This window comes from Sturnira hondurensis, unplaced genomic scaffold (assembly GCF_014824575.4).
Source record: "Sturnira hondurensis isolate 20B ecotype Veracruz unplaced genomic scaffold, ASM1482457v3 Scaffold0017436, whole genome shotgun sequence".
Classification (NCBI taxonomy): domain Eukaryota; kingdom Metazoa; phylum Chordata; class Mammalia; order Chiroptera; family Phyllostomidae; genus Sturnira; species Sturnira hondurensis.
The window spans coordinates 11,718,289-11,739,796 of record NW_028090067.1 but is presented as its reverse complement, the minus strand read 5'-3'; the positions used below and the strand labels follow the sequence as shown (position 1 = coordinate 11,739,796).

The window sequence follows — 21,508 nt, the reverse complement described above, 5'->3', positions numbered from 1 at the left end:
GGTCCAGCCCAGGTTTACTTTGCTGATCTCATCTTCTTCACCTCCAGGAAATCTTTCCTCCTTGGCCAGCTTCATGTCCTCAGAGGTCAAGAGAGGTGCCTTGAAGAAAAATAAAGACATGTCAAAACAGCGTTAGAAATATTGTGGTATATTTGAAATGTTTTGGTTAAATAGCACTCTCAACACAGGCGTCAAAGTTCACTGGCCGTACCATCTCATTCGATGATTAGGACCAGAAGCCCGAATTTGGGGCCCTTTGCAGCCTCACCAGTTACAGTGTCTGAAAAGTATGTACTTTTCCAAGTGCTGTTCCCTAGATCGCCTTTCTCCCGCGCCTTTCTTTTTTTTTTTTTTTTTGCTGGCTTGAATTCATGCCCTTTAAATTCTAGCAACCAGTTCTTCAAAATACCATGCCTGCATTCCCTGGTCCAGGGGTCATTCGTCTTTTTATGCCTCGGAGCCCATTGAAAGAAGTGACTTAGTGGTACAGTAATATATGTTCCTCTTTACTAATGCATTAAATAATAATACCCAGCAGCAAGGTTAATAACTACTAATGTGGTTTTGATGTATTGATGCAGGTAAGTGTTCTTTCAAGGTTTCTGCCACAAGTAAAATTTGGTAGGAGAATATGTGTGACTACAATTTGTGGCAAAGTCACAGGTACTGCTAATACCTCGTGGTTTGTTGCTTCTACTCATAATAAAAAGACGTGCTTCTTTTCCGTTAGAGGCTAATAAAAATCAAGTTAAAATTTTTGTTTGCCACGTTTCGGGAGACCTTGGGTTACAGAAGGCAAGTTGATAACTCTGCCCTAGTCAGATTTAGATGCCCTTGACCCAAGGTCTGGAAGCGTTTTCTGTGTCTCCGTGTCATGACCCTTTTCCTCTTCTGCTGTCAAAGCTGCACTGAGACGCACGGTCACCCTAAACCAGCCTGTCCCCTGCTCTTCCACCAGCTACTTACAGGAGGGGCGGGTGATGGAGGAGGGGGGAAGGGAGGCCAGTGCCCTGCTGGCAGCCCGCATCCTCAGCTCCAGCCCCAGACTGACACACTTCACTCAGTAAAACTCCCACCCTTCTCTGAGAGCTGTTGAGTGTTTCTAAATGGATGTTTCTCGAGCTTGACCCTTGGAGAAAGTGCTAGAAGTTTCTTTCTTCAGAGTCAGTGTCTGCTTCCCCAGTGTTCATAAAATCTTCCCTAAAAAACTCAGTGACCACCTTTCCTTCCTGACTGGGGGACTGGACCGGGAAGGAAGGGTTTAATGAGATGCTAAAGCCTGGCAGGTTTTTCTTGACTTTCTTTGTTACAAATGTTTGCCAGCTAAAACGAGTGCCTGGCTGGATCTCTTCCTTAATCTGGCAGAACGGCAATCAATGACTGGTAACCAGTAAGTTCTCTGGCGACAGTTCCCAGCATGCATTCGATAGTCAATATTTTCAGAAGAACAACTTCTATGAACCAGTAATGGTTAATGAAGATTAAGATCTCAAGAATGAGAATCTAAAATTGCTGATTTTTGCTCAGGCCTCAGGCTCTGATGCAAGCATCTCGATTTATCAAACCAGTCTTGCCTCTTCCTGCCCTTTCTTGCTCCCACCCAAGACCATGTCCTAATGAAGCGGGTTGGCTTTATGACCTAGTGCCAGGAAATGACACGAACCACAGACCTCCCAGATGAACACCTGCTCCCTATATTTTGGGGGGAAAAGGATGGAAGGACTCTGTGGAAGGGCTGAGAATGCATTCATTTAACAACCTCGGAGCGAAGAGAATGCTGGTTTCTATATAGTTTCTTTTTACTACCAACAGGTTAGGAAATAAAATGGCTGTGCAGCTGGCATTTGCTCTTTTCCCAGAGCCCTTTTCCTCGGGCCCCCAGGGCCTCTAGCCCATTTGTATGTGTGGCAATTTGGTTCAGATTTAATTTGGCAGCTCTTTTGACGTCTCACTTTTGTTCTTAGCCATCTGTTGGTTTCTTCCTGCAGCCACCTGGCTCGCCAGGTGATGTGGCTCTAGTTATAAACTTGGTTTTATTGAGGTTTGGGGAGCTGCAGATTATGGGGTAGACCAGGAGAAGGCCTAGCAGGTTGCTGGTTTATTCCTCGTGATATTAAAAAAAATGGGGAATAAGTGGCTTACTTTAAAACGCTAAGAGATTTTACATTAAAAAAAACACCCCTCTTTGCAGCCTCTTTTGGAAGATGGGAAGGCCTGGCAACGTTGGCTCTGCTGTCCCCCATTCCAGTGCCCGGCTGGGGTTGAGGGTGGCCGCCACACCTCAGGTGGCTTTGGTTGTCCATGGCCCACAGTCACGTTCTGCCCTCTCTGTTGCAAACCTGTCAGGCTTCCCAATGCTTTTGAGATACAGACCAGCATTCTTTCCATGGCCCACAAGGCCTGCACAGCCTGACTCCTGCCTACATCTCACAGCTTGTGCCAGAGTAATAATAGCAACACACGTATAGCACTCAACCTGCACCAGGTTCTTTTGATCCTCAGGACAGACCTGGGAGGGAGGCACTATTGTTACCCTCACTCTACAGGTGAGGAAAGCGAGGCACAGAGAAGTCAAGTAACTTGTCCAGTGACACACAGTGGGGGAGAGTGGGGCTGGATTCAAACCCAGGCAGCTACCCCTTGGTGGAGACTCTGCTCCCTCCCCACACAGGCTTTTATTGGCGCCATTTCCCCTGCCTGGTGTGCTTTCCTGCCCTTCCCCGCACTTCCCCCCCACCTGATTTCCCCTCATCCTACAGTTCCAGCTCAAACACCATGTCATCAGGGAAACTCTTCGTGTCTGACCCCCTGAGCCCAGAGATCCTTTCCTCTCAAGTAGTGCTCTCCAGTGGCAGACTCTGTGGTGATGGAGATGGTCGGTCTTTGTACTGAGCAGTAGGGTAGTCACAAGCCACATGGGTTGTTGGGCACTTGGTTCAAATGATCAAAGAACCAAGTTATTCCTTTTGTTTAACTTTAATGAAAGTACCCACCATATTGAAAGGCACGACTTCAGAGCATTTGTCTCGCATTGGAACGATGCTCTCTCGCTCCTGTTGATTTTGTCTCAGTGTCTCAGTCACAGACCACGAGCTCTCGCTGGATCCCTGACCCCGTCCGAGGTCGGTGCCTGCCACATCCTGGATCCTGGCTGCAAGGACAAGCTAAAGCTTTTGTCTCCGTCAGAAAGGAATGTACTGGAGACTGGCAGTCTGAAACCCCAGGGCAAGGGGTGACATTGAAACCCTGCGCACATTGTGGGCGGGGCTGCATTTGAACCCAGGCTGCAAGGGACAAGCTCTGCAAGTCTCAGTCTTGTTTCTCAGGAAAATGGAAATGGTAATAATTTCTATCTTCAGAGGACGGTGGTGAGGAATAAATGAATAATTGTTGATAGTGACGGTTAAGGTCTGTTGTGAGTTTACCATGTCTTCTAAGAGTTTTCCGCAAACTGTTTCACTCAGTCCTCTCAGAGAGCTGAGGCATGGAGCGTCAGGGGATGTGGGGACGTGTCGGGGGCACAGTGGTGCCGCCACATTTGAGCTCGTCCCTTTCCTTTCCCAGTGCTTGCTCTTCCTTGCGGTGCAGGGAGTCTGGCTTGTGGCAGGACTCCTAGCCTGTTTAACGATTGCTCCTACCCCTGACTTTGCCCCTCCTTCCCTGCCAGCAGCTCCTCCTGGGTCCAGAGGCAGCAATGACACCCCCTGGTGTGGGAGCCCTTTTGGTGGCAGCTCCGGGCAGCCAGGCCCTTGTAGGGTCCAGGTGGCTGAGCCCAGCAGAGTGGGGGGGACTGTTCCCTCACGATGGCCCCGAGGACCCTGAGCATATGGACGGGCAGTGCACCAGGTGTCCGTGAGTGGGCTGGCAACCCGGTTAGTCCCTCAGGTGCCCCTGCTGCTGGTCCCGACCTTGCATGGCTCCACTGGTCACTGCAGGCTGGTCCAGCTGTGAAAGGTCAGCCTCCCTACCCTCTGGCAGGCTCCCTCTGGCAGGCTCCCCGAGACTCCTCTTTGTGGGTTTCAGACTCTGAGGCTGAGAAGGTGGGTGGGGCAGAGGGGAGGGAGTGGACTGAGGGGAGAAGTGGGGAGAGAAGGGGAGGGGATGGGCTTTGGGGGTGAGAGGTCAGCTCTGTCTGGGAAATGGGGCACTGGGGGATCTGCAACCTCTCAGGCTGCACTTTGCAACAAGACTAAGAAGAATAATACTAACATTTATCCAGCACTTGAAGTTTGCCAAACAATCTTCCGATCCCTTTACCTTTGACAGTAGGTTCTCTGATTTAATCCCATTTGACAGATGAGGGAACTGAGGAACTAAGAGGTTACTCCAGATCTCACAGTGAGTGGTAGGGCCAGAATTCCCACACAAGCTGCTTGACTCTAGAACCTAGGCCTCTTGGGAATAATGAACTCAGATGATCTCATCGCCTAAGTGCATATTGGGAACCCCAGTGTATCCTGTTCGTTTCATAGCTGCCACGTCAGAAGTCCAGAGAGGAGGCATCTGAGGGTTTGCTCAAGAACGAACCTGTGAATAGAGGTAGAACTGTGTGCAGACCCAGTCCCTGACTTCTACTTCAGTCATATATTACAGAAAAGTCAGGACGCAACTATGCTAAAACACCCCGAATTCCGCCTCCACGGTGACTTCCCCCGGAAACTTGGGTGAGGCTTCTGGAAGCGTGTCCCAGCAGGGGTCCTGTGAAGGGAGCGTCCACAGGTCTGGGCCGTGTCTGGCAGAGCGTCCCAATGTGCACTTGCTTACCGAAGGCAAACCCTGCATCAGCCTGACCACAAAGTTTTAGTGAAACGTTGGGTTCAGTGGCACTTCAAGAGAGAGGGGGCTCGGGGTGGGATGAAGGGGACAGAAACCAGGCAGCAGTGGGGGGGCGTCTGGCCTGGGGGAAAGGCTGTGGCCTTCAGAGTCGGGCAGGCTTGCAGCCATTCCTGCCAGTCTTGCCTGTGTGACGTTGGACAACCAACTGTCACCTCCCAGGGACGCCACTGTCTCCCATGGGTGTGTGAGCCTGATGAATCAGAGAAACAACTGACACACAGTGGTCCGCTTGGCCAGGGGTAGCTATTAACACCCTGAGAATAATTAGCAACCGTTCCAAAAGTGCTGAGGACTGATAGGTAGGTATTACTTGAAGTTTCTGAGACCAGTTAAGTTCGGAAACTACTTAGTGAAGGAGGGACACCGCTTCCTTTCTGCAGGAGTCTCCTCGGTGCCTTCGGCCGATTTCTACCTGACTCCATCTGTGGTCAGCTTTCTTAGGGCTACCAATTCTTATTCTCTTTTAAGGGGAAACTACTTTACTGTTTGTTTTTCAGAACCGTCTTCCCTTTGTGTCCTCCAAGTCTTAAAGACCTGGAATCTTGCGTGGTACTTGGAACGTTAACTAGTCAGGGGTCCTGAGCCAAAGGGACGGTGGGTGTGTGTGGCACCCAAGGTGCCCTGGGGGATGGAACCAGCGCCGACCGAGTGCGGGCTGACTCAGTTCTGGTTACTCTGCAGGAGTAACCCTACTTATTTCTCACAGAAGTTGCATGTGATTTTGCTGACGGGGAAACGGAGGCTCAGAGAACCCAGAGAGGGACGGCTCTGCTGGGCTTAAACCCAGCTGCAGGCAGACTCCGAAATCCATGCTCTCAGAATAGCGGGGTGAGCATGAACTTCCAGGATGCCAGAAAGTGGAAGGTAGCCCAGTGGAGAGATGAGCAGATCTTTGGAGAATAAAACGAACACAGAGGAGCCCCCAGGTGAGTGAGCTGGGCCCCACGCTCACCTCGGGGGGCAGTGGGAGGGCCGGGGAGGTAATGGAGTGAATGAAGAACAGGGGTCAGTTTCCTGGAGATTTTGACAAGCCAATCTAGTCTCCATCTAGATTAGAAGATGGAAAATGGGGGTAATTGCAAGAAATTGGCTGTTTCTGCCTCCCTGGCAGGCCTAACGCATGTTCCGTTTCGATCAATTGGGATTTTCCTGCCCTCTTTGTAGTCACTGGGTTTATTATTTTTTTGTAGTTTCTGAAAAATGGCTTTGAAGCCAGTTTCTGAGAAATGACTTTTTCATGTTATACAGGGTTGCTTTAATAACTTATTATTGCTTGCTTATTGTTATTTGCAATAATTCCTTGGATATTAGAAATAAAATCTTTAGGGGACAAAACAGCTTGCCTCTTTCCCATTTGGGACTAATGATTCTTTTTCATAAAAGAATGAAATGGAACTTGGGAGAATTAAGTGCAGAGAGGGAAAGATGGAAAGTGGGCTTGAAGTCAAAGCATTTGGGTTCTAGTCCTAGTAGAATTAGGGCCAGAGGCGCCACCTAGCTGTGTGACCTTGGGCAAGTTCCTTAACTTCTCTGGGTATCAGTTCCCTCCTTTGTTAAATGAGGGAGTTGAACTGGGTCATCCCTCAGATGTGTTTCAAGTCTAACAGTCCATAGCTGTGAGCCTGCTGTGTGGGCACAGGATAAATATACAATAAAATAAATATACATATCGATAAATATACAGTAAAAACTCAGGACTGCAGGTGAGATCAGGCTTGGGGTGCTGGGCTTGCGGGGGATCGGGGGTCTTTGGGCAGGTGAGATCTTCTACATAACCTCGAGGATTGGGGGTGCTCCCCCAAACTCCGAGTCCTATGCTATAGCTTGTAAAGTGGTCATAGGAAGGCTTGCGTCTCAGCCTGGCCATCTTGTTAGCTCAAGGACCTGCTCCAATGACATTTCCAGACTTTAAAACAGTGTTTCAGGGTCTGTGGTACCTTGTTAGTTCTGGAAATCTCTGCTATCAATCAACTCACGGGCATTTTCCACCTCTAAGGTGGTTTCAAATCGGTTGTTTTCTTGACCCTGTAAAACTGAAGTAATAACACGTACGGACTGGCAATGGAGGTTAAGTGAGATAGTGTGTGAACAGTGCCCTGAGCATAGAAAACAGTAGGCAGGTGCCCAACCCCCTCCTGTGCCCTGACTCTGTGTGCTTGGCTGCCAGCTCTGGTCCAGTCCAAGGCCTTTCTGCACCACCCTGCCCCCGCCAAGGCCTTCTCCCTCGCAGATGTCCCCGTTGTCCACCTGCTTTCTCCTTTGTCCCAGAGCAGCCGTCCCTTTCCCTGGCACCCCCCTGTTGGCCTGGCCATGTGGCACAGTCCGTTTTGCTGTTTTCCCAGAGTGTTTCAGTTCCATGTCTCTCTTGTCTGAGACGGGAGTTCTGAAAGGGTTTCTTTTAAATAAAACAGAGTGTTTCCTTTTTATTATCCAAGTGACCCATACCTACAACTGCAAATCTGGAAAACAGAAAAGAAAAAACTTAAATTCTTATTAGTGTAAAACTAACAGCCAAATGCAGTTACTGTAACCTCTTGGGTCATATTTTCTTGAAGTCTTTTCATCCAAATGAAATGTGTCTGAACACAATTGTAATCATATGATGTATATAACCGTGTGCTTGGAGTTTTCCTATAACATCGTAACAGCCATTTAAGATAGTATCACAAACTCTTCTTGAGTGTACTTAGTAAAGGGCATTTAATACAAGGCCTGTCCAGAAAGTATCCATCCTTATAAATGGAAAACAGAGACATTTACCGAAGAAGATACAAGATACAAAAAACATTGTACGTAGGACAATGATGCCTCAGTTCCCTTCAAAGTAGGCACCTTGGGACCTCACACAGTTCTCCCAGTTACCATCAACTCCCTGTCATCTTTCCCTGAATCTCATCGATGGTCTGAAATCTCTTCTCTTTCAAAGATGACTTTTGTTTTGGGAAAAACCAGAAGTTGCAGGGCATCAAATCTGGGTGGTGGGGGAGCTGAGTCACCTGGGTGATTTGATGTTTACGTGATACGTGAGCAGCCGCATTGCTGTGATGAAGCTGCCAGTCACCAGCTGCGCACAGCTGTGGCCTTCTGAATCATCCGAATAGTTTCCGTGGAGGAATGTTCAAGTTCAACTCAAAAGTTGATGCAGATTTTTGCTCTGCTCGCTCAGTCATTTTGAATGTGGCAGCCACACACAGCACCCATGTCACTCAAGGGCGTCTACCATCCCCACTGTCTAGGACAGTGAAGTTGTCATTGTTCATATATGCTCATTCCAGTCCACTCTCCTAGGCTGCCAGGTGACATGGGTGTCGCACAAACCATTCTCATTATACTAACTATGGCTGGACTTTTTCCGGACAGACATCATACTCCATCAAGATAGGTGACCTATGATTTCTTTAACTATTACCTTTTGCTCATCAGAAGCATGTTCATTGAGGGCCCCGCTGGGTCAGGCATTATATGGAACATTAGACACATAAGTAGGCTATGCCCATTTTTATAATAGTATACATAGTCCTGGGACAAATCATTTTGTACATAATATAATTTCCCCCCAGGTTTGGGATTATCTTCTTAGGCTAGATTCTTAGAAGTGAGAGGCAGCTGACTGTGGTTAGTGGAAAACCGTAGGTCTCCACCTTTCCATCCCTGGATGACCCTGGACGAGTTACGTTCCCTCTCACACCTTTGCTTTCTCGTCTCTAAAATGTAGGTTCGAAAGCCTCCTCCCAGGATTTCGGTAAGGATTCAATGGTAAGTGCTGAATGAGGCCTGGTGTATAGTCAGCGATGAACAGCAACCATCACAAGAAAACATATTATTGAGTTTGAGTGTATGAGCACTCAGACAATCGACAGGATTTTCCTCAAACTAGGCCAAGGTATGTCTTGATTGCCCTTCTCAGCTGTCATCTCATTTCAGCTCACCTAGGGCCTGGGAAAATCTCAGCCCCTTCTCTGTCTTCCTTTACCCAGGAACACCTTTCCATGAGGCCTCAGGGAAGGTAGTGGGCTAAGGTAGAAAGAGAACCAATTATGTGCCCTTCTATATGGCCTCCCCACCTGGCCTCCCTTGGTGCCCAATGTCTTCCCCATTAGGGGGACTTCTCTGGCCTAGAGAGGAGCTCTGGACGTATTACTGGAGAATGCAGTTTGAAATCTGTCTCTGCCCTGGAAGATCACGGGATGGAACCTCTCTGCATCCAGCCTCCTCTGCCAGGGAAAGCCAGTGCGCCCTTCCCTGCAAAATTGGAAGCAACCACAGGGGCGTGTGACGGCCCCATCCCATGTGGTGCCTGTTGAAACTAATGAGGGTTGGCTGCACGGCCCCTTCACCTTACACTTCCCCTCTGCTCAGGCACACAGCCCTCCACCAGGGTCCAGCCGATTCTTGCCTCCTGGGATTCTTCCCTGGTACTGCCAGGTCCGATTTTTGAAATGCAGGCCAACATATCTGGATTTCAAGAACATATATAAAATAATCTCCCAAGTTTTACATATCCTCAAAGTCTTATTTTTCCTTCAAGACGTTTGCCAGCTATCACTTCTTCTGGGGAGCTGGGCACGCCCGCACCTTCTGCTTCTGTCCATCATCCCACCTCATCACCTTGCACAACTTCTCGTGGCTGCTCACCTGTTCATCTCTTGCATTTGTCCCTCGGTCACGCGAGGGTGGCCACCTGGCCCGAGTCATGTGCCTAGCACAGGGCCAGGTGCATAGAGGGGCTCAACGGACATCTGCCATGACTGGCTAAATCAGTGACCGACGAGCTAAAGCAGGAAGATGCTATGTTACCAGGCGGAACTTGCAAATTCAAGACCAGGCCGTTTAAAAAGACCATCCCTCAAGCTGGCCATATTTGAGACAGTGGATGCCAGGCTGCTTGTCACGTGAACAATCTGGTTTCTGCCCTATTACGTGGGTTAAGCAAACTGCCCAACAGAACATCCCTGGGGCGGCTCGGCTGCCATCCTTGTGAATCTCTAAGAGGGAATGGATTACACACTTACTCTGTACAATAGCTGTGCTTGTGTGTAAACACAAGTGAAAGAAACAGGGTGTCAGTGACATCCACTGTTAGGGTAGCTGGATACGGTGAAGCTCTTTCCATTAAGATTTTTACTGTGGTTATAATGAACAATATGCTTAGCCGGGAACAATTTTGACAGTGAAAAATGCAGAAAGGTACCAAGGATACCATAACAAACATTCCTGTCGCCGCCACCTTTTGGGATTGTGGCTAACAGTTCACCCAAGTGCCCTCAACACCGTCGGGGCTCGAAACACACGACCTTATTTAACCTTTCCAGAAGTCTGTGAGGAAAGTGTTTGATCCCCATTTTCCAGATGAGGAAACTGAGGTCTAGAGAGGCGACAAGATACCCCAGACTACTCAGCTAAGCGTCAAGGCTGAATTTGAACCACGGTCTGTCTGACTTTAGCCCTCGGGCAGGGGAGAGAGAGCTGAGTGGCCCTGCGTGCGAATGGATTCAGGCTAACTGCTCTCATTAAACAGGGCTTCGGTTTGGTGCTCTGTGCTTTTCGGTTTTTTGTTTTCTTTTTTCACTCACTCACAATTTTTCTGAGAATTTCTCTCCTTCGGGTAACATTTTCCATCACCAAAGGTGCTCTGTTTTGGAAAAGGCTGAGTAAAAACAGCTCTCCATTTCTCACTTCCCAGAGGATGGAAAAACACATGCTGTTCAGTTATGTTTTCAGTGGCTCCTTTAAGAAGCAGCGCACAAACGCATAAATTATCTCTCATTTGTTAACCATTTTGAATGCCATCCACAATGGTTTCAAAAAAGCAGTTGGGGATGTGAGTTAAGAAACTGAGTAGTTTTATTTTCCTTATAAAGTCTGTATCCTCTGCTTCAGAGAAATAAATGTGCTTGCGACCTCTAACTTGGAGTTATTTAACATTTTCTAAGGACCAGGAGACTCCCGGGTGCTTTTGGGGCATACCAGTAGACACTACCTCTATCTATGAGACTTTTACCTTAAAATACAAGATGAGCAAAGATATGTAAATGAATGATGGCTAGTATTTGTACAGTGCTTCACAGTTTAAAAAGCAAGTTCACATACAGTATTTCATTGACGACCTTGGAAAGTAGGGGAAGAGACATTGTTATTCCCATTTTAAAGAACAGGCAAATGGGGCACTTACGGCTTTGAGTGAATAGACTAAGTCACGTGGCTGGTGAGTGGCAGAACTACCCCTCCAGCTAAGGTCGTCTGACTCCTGGGTCCATGCTCATTCCACAGAACGACAGATTGGTTGGGGTCTGAGTTCTGACTCTGAGGCTTACCAGATGTGTGCCCTTGACGAGACACCCACCCTCTCCAAACCCCACATCTTCATCTGTCAAAGGAGGAACTAGGATACGTATAACCCAAGGGAGAGGAGAAGAATCGGTGAGCTGAGCAGACACCTGAAGAGTGCGTATCTTGGTTCAGGCTCGCCAGTAGCTTCAGTGAACCTCCGAGGTTCACCTCCCAGGTGCCCCACTGAGAGGAGGATACTAGGGTTTCTTCTTTCTTTCTTTCTTTCTTTTCTTTCTTTCTTTCTTTTCTTTCTTTCTTTCTTTCTTTCTTTCTTTCTTTCTTTCTTTCTTTCTTTCTTTCTTTCTTTCTTTCTTTCTTTCTTTCTTTCTCTCTCTCTCTTTCTCTCTCTCTCCCTCCCTCCCCCCTCCCTCCCTCTCTTCCTTCCTTCCTTCTCTCTTTCTTTCTTCACCCTCCCTCCCTCCTTTCCTTCCTTCCTCTCTTTCTCCTTCTTCTTTTTACATTGGTTCTTTTAATTCCTTTTTAATTAATTTTTTTCAATTACAGTTTACATTCAATAGTATTTTGTACCAGTTTCAGGTGTGCAGCACAGTGGTTAGACAATCATGTACTTTACAAAGTGTTCCCCCTGATATTTCTAGTACCTAACTTACATTCCCTGTGCTGTACTATAAACCCCACGACTATTTTATGACTACCAATCTATACCTCTCAATCCCTTCACCTTTTTCTCTCCCTAGCAAGTTCCCCAGCCTTCCTCCCTCCAGCCACCACCAGTCTGTTCTCTGTACCTACAAGTCTGTTTCTCTTTTGTTTGTCTATATTGTTCTTTAGATTCTGCACATAAGTAAAATCCTATAGTATTTGTCTTTCTCTGACTGACTTGTTTCCCTTAGTGTAGTGCCCTCTAGGTCCATCCATACTGCTGCAAATGGCAAGATCCCATTCTTTTCTATGGCCAAACAATGTTCCATTGAATATATGTACCAGAGCTGTTTTATCCACTTGTTTATTGATGGGCACTTGGGTTGCTTCCATGGCCTGGCTGTTGTAAACGGTGTTGCAGTGAACAGAGGGGTGCATATAATCTTTTGAATTAGAGTTTTGGGTGTCTTCGGATATATTCCCTGAAGTGAAATTGCTGGGTCATCAGGCCGTTCCATTTTTAATTTTTTGAGGAACCTCCAGCGTTTGCCCAAATATGCAACGGACCTTTTTTTTTCTTTAATGAAAACCAAGTATGTGCCTCCTGTCTTCCTCCTCCTTTACTTTCCCCCCACTTTCTTCCTCTGCTCCCTCCTCCCCACCGCCACCCCAACAGCCTCTCCTCTTTCCTTCTCACTCTGTTTTCTTCTGTCCCTCCCCCCTCTTTCTCTGCTTCTCTGGATGCAGGGCGTATGATGGTCACCTTAGCTCTTACCTGTCCTCTTGGTTCCAGCACCAACAGAGAAGAACCAGACTTATTGAGGACTAATTACAAATTTCAGAAAGACAAAATCCAATTGGCCCATTTGGGTTCTTGGAGGGGGGCAAGTGCTTAGGTCCCAGGCTGTGGGCTTATTGCCACGAGCCAATTAGACCTTTTATACTTCTGTTAATTGAACGCTTCTGTGAGTTAGGCACTGTGCCTGTACTCACGATTTTATTTCATCCTCACAGCTGCCTTTTGAAGGAGGCATATTCTCACCCCCATTTCTTCTTACCCATGAGGAAACCGAGGCTCAGAAACATTGAACCATTTGCCCAAGATACATAGGTGATAAGAGACAGAGCCAAGATTCGAACGCAGGTCTTCAAATGCTAGAGTGGGCACAATGTAACCACCAGGCCCTACTGCCTAGAAGATGTCGATTGCTTCTGCGAATGTTCAAGAGTGAGTGAAGGAATGCGGGACTCCTTCACCAAGACCTGAAAGGTGTGTCAGAGCAGGGGAGAGACACATTTTCTTCCAAAGCTTTCCCAAAGCCTCATTGCTCTGACTTACATAACGGCTATTCCCGAGTCCTCATTTAATGTACTGCTTGAGCCTATCCTGGAACTTTGTCTGCTGGCTCTCCAGCTCTCTCTCACTTCAACCCCACCCCAGCTCAAGTGACAACCAGACCCCTCAGTGGCACTCTGCCCTCCAGTCTGCACGGAAGTCCCAACTTGTGTCTTTGCACCCCTCACCCAAGATAACCAACAAAATAGGACTTTATCCAACCATAACTATAACTATGCCTTTTCCAGACCCCTGCATGAAGGCAAGGTGAGAAGTCTGTTTATCGGCCATGGGGTAGTCCAAATGGGCCTTGATATGCATGGTTTCAGCTACTGAACCATGCCGGACCCCTTTGGAGAGCAGAGACTGGAGCAGGAGGCTCATGTTGTTTATGTGGTCCTTTAGATTCCCCACCTAAATTCCACACATAGATTCCTGGTTAAAGGGATAATAAAACCTGAGAGAAAACTGTTGTCTTAGTAGCCGATAAGAGAATTCCTTTTGGGGAACGAACCTGTTTATTTGTGAAAACATTGAGGAAGCTGATGGGGTGAGCTCCCTTGGAGCTCATAGAGTATTAAGAATCCCCAAAGGCGAGGGTGGATCCCTGTTCTAGGCCGGGCACAGCTGTTTGATCTATTGAAATAAGTAACGAGGAAGAAGTGTCTGGACACCGGGAGATGTTAGCAGCCACTCAGATTATTCTCAGTATTAACTTCAACTAATATTTGGCTAGCACTGCGTCACTTCAGGCCTCAGCTTGGGACACGTACCCCACTTTGATCTGTCTGAAAATACTCCCCAGTCTGGGTGAGGGAAGACCCAGAGAAGCTCCCCGCACCCTACAAATGGATATCTGCATTGAAGGCAGAAATGGCATTTTTATAAAATCTTCTGGGGAAAAATACCATTAAAAGGATGATAGCAGGTTATCACTGCACACGGTCAATCGACGTAGCTTTAATAGTTCCCCTTACTTTTTCAAAGTGAGTATTAAACAACAAGAATGGCCCAATTTTTGAATAATTATTACTTATAAGGATGTTCCAGTAGTCCATGTTTCATTTGTTTTAATAATGGAAAAAATGTATCTTTCTTACAGAGGGAGAGAATTGAATCTATTTCCACCCCTTTTCCTGAAACATAGAGGAAAAACATTCTTTAAATGTAGATTGAGTTGCAAGAGGTTCAGTCGGGAAATAAAAAATACTAGGTATATCTAACAGGGGGAATTTAATACAGGGTATCGTTATAAAGATGTTAGACGGGCTGGACAAACAAAAACCAGGAGAAGGAGGGGTCATGAAGAACAGGAGACACCGGCACTGCTGGTGTCCCTGGCAGGAGCTCCCTCACTGTCGCAGTGACGTCTGGGTCAGTCGAAAAGGTGCCTCCTTAGCTTAGGCTGGGACAGCTGACACGGAGTCGTTTCTGCTCCGGTGGCTGGAACCCCAAATCACCTAACCCTGGCTGTCAGGAGAGCTAGACCCCGCAATTCCACCTGTCGGAGCGTCAGAGCAGGGAGCCTCCCACTTCCTTCCATCGGAGCCTCCCATTGGTGGAACTAACCCGGAAGCCAGCGGGTAAAGGCGCCTGGGAATTGTAGTTTGCAGGTTCCTAGCTCCAGGCGTACAGAACAGAGCACAGAAAGGCAGCTGCAAGCCTACGAATAAATAGGTAAATTATGGGCCCAGGCCTATCAAAGGGGGATTTGAAAAGGGTCTCCTGGATCATCAGGGCTTCAAAGAAAGTGGTAGGATTTGAAAGGGAGCTGGGTGATGAGTGTATTGGCAAGAGCCAGGAGGATCAAGGATTGATGGGTTGGAGGATCCACAGACAGTCATGTAGGAGAGGTATGATCCCTTCCCACTGCTTCTCTTGGATAAACATTTTACTTATTTGGGAAACAGGTGAAGGGTTTTATTTTATTTACTTTTAATATTTATTTATCTTTAGAGAGAGGAGAAGGGAGAGAGAAAGACAGGGAGGGAAACATCAATGTGTGAGGTACATTGATCAGCTGCCTCTCATGTGTCTCACACTGGGGACCAGGCCTGCAACCCAGGCATGTGCCCTGATGGAATCGAACCCGAGACCTTTTGGTTCACAGGCGGCACTCAATCCACTGAGCCACATCAGCCAGGGCAGTGAAGGGTTTACTATCCAACTTCATGTCAGCGTGGGCTAAGACAGCTCATGAAGGCCCAGGACCTTTGAGGCAGAGACAGGATTCCATGGATGACCGAGTCCCTGGGAATGTGCCCATGTTTTGGACAGAACTAGTGCCCTTTAGCTGTGTCTGTGCCTCCTAATGGCAGTCCTGTATAGATAGATCTCAAGGGTTGGGGGGGAGGCAATTTACATCCGGGTTACAAATAGAGTTTTTGCTTGGAATTAGAAGACCTATTGGTGCCTCTGCTCTGTCTCTCACTAGTTTTATGACCTTTGAAAGGAAACTTGTCACAGTTACTTCCATCCTCCATTTAGTATCTCAGACTCCTCTTCTTGGAAATGGAGATAACAATGGTTGCTTTGCAGGGTTGTTCTGAGGATGTGATGAGATAATGAATGCATAGCTCCTTGAACACTGCCTACTGGACATGCTCCCCCCCTTTCCTGCAATTCCCTCCGCTTCCAGCTATACTTTGGGAATATCTTCTCTGTCCCTCAGGGCCCAGGTCCTGTGTTACCTCCTCCAGGGAGACTGCCTAGCTCTCAGGCAGACTGAGACCAAATTTCTTCTGTGTTCCCACTGTCCTTTGTGCTTTCCTTTCTTGGATACCTCCCGGCAAAGTGTTTTAAGTGAAGGGTTCGGTTTTATGCCTGGTCCCTGAGCTCACTTGAACTCATTAAAGGGGTTAACTTCACTTTATTGGTAGGCTCATTCTTCTTTCGTAATAGAGTCCTTAACTAGGCATGTGGCTTTCCATAATAAAGACTTCATTTCTCAGCCATCCTTGCAGCAAATGTGGCCCTGTGGTCAAGTTGTGACCAATGGGATATGTATGACTGGGTGAGAGGGAGGCGGTCTGCCCTCTCTCCCCTTCCTCTTTTTTCTTTCCACTGGCTGGAATAGACAGGGCAGTGAACAATTCTGAACCATGTGGATGAAGGCAACATCTCCTTTTAGTTTCCTGGGGCCGCTGTAACAAAGTACCACAAACTTAGTGGCTTAAACAATGGAAATGTAATGTCTCAGAGTTCAGGTTGCCTGAAGTCCAAGATCAAGGTGTTGGAGAAATTAGTTCCTTTTGAGGGCTGTGGAGAGAATCTTCCATGCCTCTCTCCCAGCTGCCGGTGGCTTGTGGGCAAGCGTGGCATTCCTCACCTTGTAACAGTGCAACCCCAATCTTTACCTTCGAGACATTCTCTCCACATGCATCTCCATGCCAAATCTGTCCTTTGTAGAAGGACACCAGTCATATTGGATTAGGGACCCATGCTACTCCAGTATGACCTCATCTAAGCTTAACTAATTACATCTGCAACCATCCTATTTCCAAATCGGATCCCATTCTGAGGTATTGGGGGTTAAGAACTTCCGTATATGAATGTGGGGGAAGACAGTTCGACCCCAACAACCTTGGTGGAGGCTGTGCTGTACCGCTCAGAGTACTTTTCAGGACCAGAGAATGTATTTCCACAGCTGCTGGCCCTCAGCTATCAGCCCTTGCTGAGAATTGCTCTCAGGTGAAGAGAATCTTCTAGTCCGAAATCACACCACTCCCCACGGGTAGCCAGTACCCCATGGCCAGTCTCTCTGTTTGTATAAGGCTTTGCCTCAACTTGGGCAACTCTGAAAGTCCATTACAGCTTCGGGGCTCCTCTAGGGGATGGCTGAGGCGTTGGCCATGACCACATTACAGCTCAACACCCACCCTTCTGTTCAATCCAGCAGGTACCCTTTTTCGTAGGTGTGAGCCCTGCATGCTGACCTCCATCTTGGAGTCCCTCTGGGGGTCTCAAACTGCAGTACACCCTGAAGAACCCAAAGCAGAGAGGAGTCCTGTACCCCCAACCCCAAGGAGCTTCCTTGTTAGTCTTGCATTGTTTGCACCTGGATTGCGATAATAGCACCAAATAAGCTGCCCTTCACTCAAGGTGCTCCTAATTTTGGTCTCTGTCATCGCAGCAAGAAGTATACCTGAAGCACCTGGGGAGGCTGCGGAGTGGCAATTTGCACTGAGCAGGTGGTTATGCTCCCTGAGCTCAGATGGTCCATCTAGCCTGCAGTTTCCAGAATTCCCAGATATTGTGAACACAGCACAGGGGGGCGTGGCCTCCCAGACATGTGCATCTCTAGGGACACTAACAAATACTTGTTCGGAGTTACATCCGAGACCTCTAACCTCCCTGCAGTGGTTGTGAGGGTTGTGAGGGTTGTGAGGCAGCCAGCTGGGCAGCATCTGCACATGGCATTTGGGGTGCACTGGTGTCGTGTGTGTGTGTGTGGGGGGGGGCTCTCTGAACTGAGGGGACTTAGTTCCAGCTCTGAATGCCTCTCTTCCCACCTCTGTTATTTTTCAGGCTTCAATTGCTTCATCTGTAGCACAGAACTAAGTTATTTGAAAGTCCTTTGCTCCCCCTACATCAGAGAGTTGCACAAGGCAAAATTGAGCCCAGATGAAGGGCTTTGGAAGGTCAGCAGCTCTGTCTAAACACACGAGGTGTGATTATCATGATTGGTATTGATGTTAAAAGGCTGTTTTGGTCACAGGTTGTGCGAAGCAATGCTTGACAGATGGTATTCCCATAATGCTCCCAGCGGCCTTGTTACTGGGGGATTTTCCATTGAATGCAGTTCTCTTTCAAAGTTTTATTTTGAAACCAGAGAGCCAGTGAGGAGCCTTGGTTAATCCTGGATGCGGGCTGAGCAACTCGACTAGCTGAGCATGGAGCAGGCCTTTTATCTCGACCTGGACCTTTTGTTGACTTGAGAAGAGAGGCTCTTTCAGCCTCTAAGACAGCTAGCTGGCCACGGTGGACCAAATGTGAGCTCCAGGCTTATCGCAGTCTCCAGACAGAGTTGAGCCAAACTCTCTGCCTTTGTCTTGATATGCATTCTTTTGGGTGGTGTGTGTGTGTGTGTGAAAGAGAAAGGGAGAGAGGGGAAGGAGGAGAAACGGAAGTGGGAGGGGAACATAACATACCAGAGCTGGAGGGGACCTTAGACCCATCTCATCTAATCTCTTCATATTTCCTGTCATGACACAAGGCTCAGAGAGGTTTAGCATATTGCCTACCATCGCACAGCAAATTAGGAGACAGGTGCAGAGCACAGGATTTTTTAAACTTCTAGGCCAGCGCTGTGCCCCACCCCCCTTCCCAGAGAGGCTGTTGACCGACCTCTCTTGCATGGTGACCGCCACTGTCTCACAGACAGCACTGCTGGGGAGTGGGGTGGAAGGGTTGGGCTTATTTGCTTGGAGCCAATTTCACTTCTGATAACAGGTTCCTCCCTCTGGTGTTGCTAGACCCTGGTTAGATTGGCTGGTGCTGGAAAGCAGCCAGGGGCCCTGACCCAGCTGACCCTGGCTGACCCTACTTTGAAACGCTGTAGAAAGCCGATTGTGGTCTGGGGCACGGGCAGCACGACACCCTCTGGCTCTCAACAGGCTGTGCCGACCACTGCTGGAATCCCTCCATCAAAGGCCCTCTTTGGGGTTGCCTTTCTGTGAGTCCTCTATTTAAGATGTAAATACCCCTGGGAGCGGCCATCCTTTTCCATCTGACCTGCTATTGTTGCCTGAGTGAGTCTGGGATCGCAGAGCAGGTCCTGAGAGAGAACTGAGCTGAGCACAAGCGGAGTGGGCTGAGGTGCCAGGGAGAGCATGGAAGCAGGGCCCGGGGCGTGGGAAACACATTCTTCTCATGCACAACTGCAGGGAGGGCTGGTGGGCTCTGTGGGCCCGGTCCCTGCCTGGGGGAGGGGCGTTTGACTTTCTTGCCTGATAATCTCCACCTAATCGTAATTTCATGTAGACTGTCTGGGAAGACCAGACTGTCCCCAGATTTGGCTCCTCCCACAGGGAGCTGGGAGGTGGCAGTGCTCCACACCTGAGAACAGAGGCTACCAGGTTCCAGGGCCCAGGTGTAAGTCTCGCTGACACTTTTGGCCATTTGGGGGACGTGGAAGGACTTCTTCTTATGTTCAAGGCCTCAAGATGGCCTCAGAGAGAGTGCAGAAGGCAGGCTTAGCGCTCAGTGGTGGCCGTAGGAGGACTTGGGGATGGGCCTATGCAAAGGCAGGGGAGTCCCTGTCTTCCTACTGTAACCTCCGGAGAAAGGAGAACCTTCTGACCTCTAAATACAGCTACTCCGCACATCTCCATTGGCTGTGCCTTCTTACCCCACAGATCAGCATTTCTTTGGGGAAGAAAAGAACATTACACAAATAAAGCCATAGAAATTATGGAAATACAAAAAGAAAAAAATCACCTATAATCCTATTATCCAGAGAAAATCACTCAGGACATTTAGGCTTGTGTTCTCCCAGTGTTTGCATGTGCGTGCATGTGCATACAATTATGTGCACATGTGCATGTGTACATATGCACAAGCACACACATCTATGTGTGCACGCATGTGTGTACACACGTGCAACTGCATGTTGATGTGCATGCACAGGTGCATACACACACACACACATGTTTGCATAGGTTCCTATAAAACAGCCCTGTTCCCTGTCTGATGGTCTGATGTCTAAACCTCCTTCCTGAGAGTCTGATGAGCCGGTTGGGAAGATCTGAGTGAAGAGAAGGGAGCATTACAGAGGTGCGGGCAGAGTTGAGGAACGAACACACAATGGCCAGGCCCTCTGAGGCCAGCTAGCAACTGGAAGGGCTTACCTCCCCCAAGGCTGCCAGGGAAGCGAAGCTTTTCAATCTGGAGGAGCTGTAGCCATGGGGAGGGCTACAGGGCAGGGTCCGTGGCCAGGAAAGGATGGATCAGAAACTGCCAGCAGCAGGACACTTCTCGCCCTCTGACCCTCGCTGCTGCCTCCCATTGGCTGTGCCCAGTTGAAAGCCAGAGGTCACAGGGGCCCCGATGTGGCCCACAGGGGACAGCTTTCCCGGACCAGAGAAATAACAGAATGGATTGGTACTGTGGGGGAAGGTAGGGCAAACAGACAACAGAAACATCTTTCCCTGGAGGAGAGTGAGTGAGGAGCCAGAGAGAGGCTGATTCTGATGGTGGAGTTATTTCACAAGGAGGTAAAATCAGGCAGGATGGAGAAAGAGCCCCTCCCCCTGCCTCCCCTCGTCTGTTTGTCTCTCTCTGTATCTCTCTGTCTGTTTATGTATCTATCATGTACCCGTGTCTCTAAATTCTCCTAGGAGAAAATCAGGGGCAGTAGGAAGGAGCAGCTACGTGAAGGCTGTGGGTCCAGGCACCCAAGTTGGAGCCCCAGCTGGAACACTCACCAGCGCTGGGAGGTACCAAACCTCTCAGAGGACCTGTTTCCTCATCTCTCCATGGGACCAGTGGTCGTTGTGAGGATTAGATGAGTGAATGCCAATGTATGAAGTGTTTAGAACAGTGCCTGGCATATAGTTGGTGCTCAGGAACTTTATAGCCATACCAACAATTCATTGCAGTAGGAGCTAGTGAATAGTTGGGTAACACTTTCTGGTCACCAGGTCATGAGCATGCCTTGCTCCTCCCTCTCTGATGGCTCACCCCAGGGTAGATTTAGCTTCCCCAGTCGGGGTCCCAGGAGTGACCCCTCCCAATGATCTGTCTGGGCACTTTTCTCCTAGTTCAAGCCTTTGAAAAAGAAAATCCTCCTGGGGAGGGAGCCCTTCTCACTGAGGTGCTAAGAATGGATCAGATTTTGGCAGGAAGGGAGGAGACATTTAGTGGCTCTGACCTGAAAGGAGAGAAAAGAGAAGGGAAGGGAGAAAGAGGAGAAGCAAAGTGCCGCACAAGGCACAAAAGGAATTTGTGAGACACAAAGAGCAGCCTCTGCCCCCTCCTCCCCCTGTCCCCCCACCCCCGCAGGCATGTGCTCCATCTTCCCTCAATTGCAGTGAGGTCAGCGGAGTCAGCCAGGCCGACCTCAGTTTCCATGCCTGTAAAATGGGAATAACAACCTCTCGATTCAGGGAGATTAAATGCAATACAATAATGTATCTGTAGAGCTTGTTAGAGCGCCTGGGACAAAAACTAAAAGCAGCATATGGTCACGAAAAACAAAACCAAGGGACATTTCTCCAAAGAAGACATGTAAATGGCTAGTAAACACATGAGAAGATGCTCAACATCACTAATCATTAGGAAAATGCAAATCAAAACCACAATATCACCTCATACCCATTAGGATGGCTACTATTTAAAAACTAGAAAATAAGCCCTGAATGGTGTGGCTCAGTGGATTGAGCGTGGGCCTGTGAACCAAAAGGT

At 48.4% G+C, this 21,508-nt stretch overlaps 1 long non-coding RNA gene across 2 annotated transcripts; it reads left to right on the top strand.

The window, feature by feature from the left end:
• The first annotated feature begins 14,736 nt into the window (after nucleotides 1-14,736).
• Nucleotides 14,737-20,596, top strand: LOC119002509 (uncharacterized). Of its 2 annotated transcripts, XR_005069751.1 has the most exons (4): nucleotides 14,737-14,958; nucleotides 17,001-17,295; nucleotides 17,633-17,772; nucleotides 20,443-20,596. It is a non-coding gene; the product is annotated as an uncharacterized LOC119002509 (long non-coding RNA). The 2 variants fall into 2 exon arrangements; XR_005069750.1 differs by lacking the exon at nucleotides 20,443-20,596 and having other exon boundaries at nucleotides 17,633-18,170.
• Nucleotides 20,597-21,508: the final 912 nt, after the last annotated feature.